The sequence below is a fragment of the Helianthus annuus genome, chromosome 2, assembly GCF_002127325.2.
Source record: "Helianthus annuus cultivar XRQ/B chromosome 2, HanXRQr2.0-SUNRISE, whole genome shotgun sequence".
In the NCBI taxonomy this organism is placed as follows: domain Eukaryota; kingdom Viridiplantae; phylum Streptophyta; class Magnoliopsida; order Asterales; family Asteraceae; genus Helianthus; species Helianthus annuus.
Genome location: NC_035434.2, coordinates 46,769,806 through 46,775,381, shown reverse-complemented (window position 1 = coordinate 46,775,381; position 5,576 = coordinate 46,769,806). Strand labels below are relative to the sequence as shown.

The following is a 5,576-nucleotide window of genomic DNA, read 5'->3' as shown; positions in this document are numbered from 1 at the left end:
TGTTATGTTTTGTATATATGAATGCAATCTTGATAAAACTGACATCAGCCCATGTGAGCACTTCAGTAATACATATCAGATTATTGATTACACATTGTCAAATCATTAAATCGGCCCAGTTAGAATGAACCGATATTTAATGTGGTCGGCTCATTATATCTAGTGGCCATGTGCTGCATGTGACAATTTTTGAGTGGATTGCATGATGCCGCTAGGTTAATAACTCCGTGATATAAACTGATTACTCGATGTCAAGGAGCCGTTAGGCTAGTTAACCTGAATTATGCATTGTATGTTAAAACATGATTTAATGAGATAAATATGTGGTAGATTGATGAGGATGCAGATTGTCATGTTATTGTATATTTGTTAAAGCATGATGTATATTGTGAATAAGATTCATGGATGATTAACAAAGTATTCGACTACGGCTTAGGGTTTTGACGTTTAGAAGTTGTAAGCGGGTCATACGAACAAGTAAGTCATGTATTCCGTGATAGATAACACGTGATAATATAACTGGTGTTAGTTAAATGTTGATATAATTGTTTATATGATAAGGGTGATGACATAGGGTAATATATAAACTGTATAGTTTAAGGGGTAGTAATTGAAGGAAATAACTTCATGAAATTGCAGATGTATTACACTCTTTAATTGGGCTTGCATGCTAATCGTATGGGTATACATGTTTATTGGGCTTTACAGGCTAAACGGGCTTTACATATTTTGATCATTTGTGTTACATTAGCGAAGGGTTTATACATAGATTTAGATTGGGGCCGCACATATGAATGTGGGTTGTGTCTTTTGAATGGACCTTGTTTATGGGAATGAGGTGTGACATGTTAACCGTTATGACTTTTACAATATGTGTGCTACTTGTACTTTATCTGTGTCGTATGTGATTTCTATGCGTACGAAGACTGATTGTCGTATGATAATCGCATTAGGATTGGTTGATTGAGTTGGATCATACGTAACTAATCCTACCGAGCACTCTAAGGTGAGTTCACTGCACTTTTCTAAGCATGCGTCCCGGTGGTTTGGGACATCTGGTAAACGTTTCTAAAGGGAATACTGGGTAAACTGTTTATTTGGGATGTTGGTTATTGAACACAGTATAAATCATGTAAGACCCCATACATCTACCGTGTTGCTGAAGAAGCAACGAGGTATTTAGTTGATAGCGCTATTAGGTTTGGCACCCTCACACCGGGCCGAAAGGACGGGCGTGAACTAATTACCTTGACATCATGACCAATGCCTAGTTGGAGGCATTGGGGTTGGGCATTCTCATCGTGTACATATAAGACCCCTTACATCTATTCAAGGTTGTTTGATACCTTTACCTCATGACCAATGCCTAAATGGAGGCATTGGGGTTGGGCATTCACATCTAGTCGCCACATACGGTAATCGAGTAATAACAACATCAAAACAAAACGTTGAACTGTCTTAAACATACATCTGGTAACTAAATACGTTAACAAAACTTTGAACTCACCAGCGTCGTCTGACACACTTGTCTGCATGCTTGCAGGTCGTTAGAATTCGTGACATGGACTTGCTATCTGGGAGTGCTGGGGTGGTCATGGATCAAGGTTCTTGGATTAACATATAGTTGATACATTGCTTTTGAACATTTATTATGAAACAGTTGTTAAACGATTTATTATATGCTTCCGCTACACAACTCTTTGAAATAATCTTATGATTGACATTTACTATTGGTAATTAATGACATGTTTTGTTTAAATACTATACGTGGTTCAATGTGATTGGTGGCTCGAACTCTGATGCGTTACACATCCCGCGGGGTTCCCGCATGTGGTATTTTGGGGGTGTGACAGTTTGGTATCAGAGCCACTGGTTATAGAGAACTTGGTTTTAAAACGTTTTTATAAAACCAGACTATAACCGAACAGTTTTGACAACAAAGAATATGACCATGACACTCAGCTCCAGATTGCAAGGTTCGTCTCTCGTATACTCATTGTACTACGTAACTAGTGGACACTTACATATGATATTGCATGCTGGTGCACGTTAAACACGATAGTATGAACTTACGTATCCCTTGCACATGTTATATGACTGATAGGGTGGTATTTCCCTAAACATTCGTGACTTATGTTATGTAATGCTCCTTGTTTGCTATTTGAGTTTGGGGGAAACATTCGACATGAGTTAGGAGGAACTGAGATGAGCATGCAAATCACAATATTATTGTGGGTGCACACATAATAATAATGTGGGGTGCATGCGAGTCCCAGTGAGGCTTAGCAAGTGAAGAAGGGGTTCCGCTCTGTTAATTGATGTTATGTTAGAACTCAGCAGTCTATAGGAGTCATAGTAGTGATTGTCTCCTACCTGAATATGATCTTTTCACTCCTTTCTGAATCCTTACGGATCTCGATACTAATGAGTATCACCTGATCACGCATCCGAACGCCTAGCGAATTGTGTAGAATGTTAGGTGCTAGTACGAACGTCCCTGAGTTGGATGGCTCAGCGTCAAATGATTAGACTATACTTTTCTCACTTATCTTTGTTTGTTGGAACTTAGCATGTTAACGCCTTAGATCCCGAAGTGCGATCACTTCTGCAGCACTCTCACGACATACCGTCCATTACTCAGTCAACTTGCAAGAACGATGGACAAGAGGGTAAACGTAGTACCTTACCGACTTCAGCATTTGAACGACCCTAGTTACCGGCATCGAGCAACAGCGACTTGACTCTAATCGAATCCTTAAACCCTAGGCAACGACTTATGAGAGCCAACTCTCACGAATCGATCGGGGCATAAACGATGACAGTCGGTCATGGTGTAGAATGTGTAACTGCCAGCACAATGAGTAACGCCTTAGGACGTGGCACGGAATGTGAAAAGGGGGACCCTGTCGGCGAAAGGCCTCAGGATTCTATTTCGAGCATCGACATTAGAAGAAACAATCACGATGACATCAAGGTACTCGCAAATCACGACTTTCAGTATGGTGATGGTGGCTTCAACAAAGAATGGCCGATGTTAAGGCAAGGCGCCAACAACCCGGGGAATAACGACAGCTTTGGGAGTCCTAGTAGCAGAAGCAACAACGCTGGATGTGGTACTCGTGATGGGCATTTAGGATTGGCGTGGGCGACGCCAGGATTATAGCAACATGGTGGCCTGCACATTCTTGGTAATTAAACGCATCGTCCCTGTTCTGTTAAACCCTGATGATTTTTGGAACCAACCTGTTGCGGATCCGACTGATGGCCAGCCAACTGAAATCTCATATGTTCGCTGGAATGCAAACTCGCCCTTGTGGGACAAGTGTTCGACATCGACCTTCCTTCTACCATTCCTGATAGTTTCGATGTCGTAGTCAGTGTGGATTAGTTATTCAGATATCACGCATATTTATCCCGTGAGAAGAAAATTTCGCGTATCTCTCCCTAGTGGCGAATCGTCGTCTGTACTAAAACATTAGTGTGGTGTAAAGGTTAGTATCATTTCAGCAATGAAAGCCAGGAGAGTCTACGGAGGGACTACCCCGCTATGTTGGCAACCGTTACTAATGTTTGGGCTAAGGAAAAAGGATCGAGTATCCACCAATTGTTCGTGATTCCACTCAGCGTACTACCCGGGGAGCTTTCAGATTTACTCCCACCACTGTTAGGCAGAATCTAAGTTTGATCTCACGGCAGGGGCAACCCTAATTACTCGGGCTACATATCGTCTTGCACCAGGAGGGTTGCAAGGACAATCTACAGGAACTGTTAGACAAGAATTTTGTTGAACGGAGATTTTGTTCGCTTTGGGAGCCCCAGCTATATTCGGGAAGATAAAGCCTTTTCGTATGTGTACTGATTATCCAGAACTCAGCAAGGTGACATCAAGAACTGTTTGCCTCAACCATGTATTGACGGAAGACCAAGAGGAGAGTGTTCCCGAAATGGCATATCGAATGCAATACGACCGTTGCGACTTTGTATTCCATGACCATTGGGGTAATTATCACACCAGCGGCTTTATAGACCATGTGAACCGACCACGCTATTGGGTGACGTTTTGAATCCTTTCCAGGAGAAAAGAGCATCATGGACAGCTTTGTATCTTATTTGAGAGCTCCTGAGGGAGGAGCCGCACCGCGCGAAGTCTTAATAAGTGTAACTTCTGAATTCGAGAGGTAACCTGTTTGGGGTCATGTAATCAACGAAGTGGAAATACTTGTGGATCTCGCTAAGATCCGTTCGAGGATACAACAATTTCTTGGTCTCGCTTGATGCTATCGCAGATAATCGCAGGATTTTCGGAAGTCATGCAGCTTAAATCTCTTTACCACAGTCGGGTGTTGTGTTCGTGAAAGACAGGACAAGAGGACGTCTTTTCAGCTTTCAAATCCCAACTCTGCAATGCGCTGAAGCATCGTCCCTAGGTGCGGGTGATTCGGGGGTATACCATGATAGTTCGAATCAGAGTCCCAGTTACACGCCAATGCAACACGAGAAGGTGTTGGCTTACGTGTGGGATTAACAAGAAGAATTGCACGACTCACAACCTGGGGTGGAAGCCATGGTCTTTGGAATTAATATGGAGACATTACTTGGACGGTACCCATTTGCATTATTTAGACCGATCACAAGGGCCTCCCGTGTTTACCTTTGTTTTGAGAGAGCTAATTATGTGATGGCTTCGCTGGATGAAACTATCGAGCGAATACGACTATGGAACCTAAACGCGTATGAGCTTGCAACACACCATCGACCTTAACCTACCTGATCAGAGTTGCCCTGCTCAAACCGAGGCACTGAAGGAAGAAAATTGTCAAGTTTGGACCATGCGGGGCATGGAGAAGTGATTTTGGCAGGATGAATGATATTCGCTACTTTATGGAACGGATGTGGATCCCACAACACGGCAACCATACGGAACTTGTGATTGAGCAAGGCACATCGGCCTCGATATTCTAGTCATCCGGGTTTTGATGAGAGACATTAGGATCTATGAATCTTGTACTGGTAATCGGGCATGAAGGGCCACCTAGCAATGTTTGTGGATGATGATCGACTTGTGGGAAAGTCAAGGTGGAGTATCAGCAACCAGAATCACCCATATGGAAATGAGAACAGACTGCCATGAATTTTGTCGCCAGTCTACTTACAACTTGAAACGGAAACAATATCACCTGGGTGATCGTTGATGGTCTAAATTTACCAGCCCACTTTCTTACGATCAAGGAAACTGACGATCTTCACAGCTGTGAATGTTCCTCTGAAAGAGGCGGCTTTTAGGCACGAGGTGCCAACTCCTGTTATCTCTGATTTTGATCTATACCTGATTTATGACAGGCACTACACAACACGCTTGGCTCACGTCTAGACATGTGCATTACTCATCATCATAGGACAAACGATTAGGGTAAATGAATCATCTTGACACTCGAAGACATGCTGCGAGCATGTGTGTGACTGACGTAGTGAAATTGGAAGGACACATACCTTTGGCTGAGTCCTACGGTAGCAGTTACCATTTTAGTATTCAGATAGCTCTGTTTGAGGCATCACATGAATGATAATGCCAATCT

At 42.8% G+C, this 5,576-nt stretch overlaps 1 long non-coding RNA gene across 1 annotated transcript; it reads left to right on the top strand.

Annotated features, from left to right (window-relative positions):
* The first annotated feature begins 967 nt into the window (after nucleotides 1-967).
* On the top strand, nucleotides 968-1,764 carry LOC110904996. Its single transcript, XR_002572861.2, has 2 exons — nucleotides 968-1,006; nucleotides 1,544-1,764. It is a non-coding gene; the product is annotated as an uncharacterized LOC110904996 (long non-coding RNA).
* The last annotated feature ends 3,812 nt before the right edge of the window (nucleotides 1,765-5,576 follow it).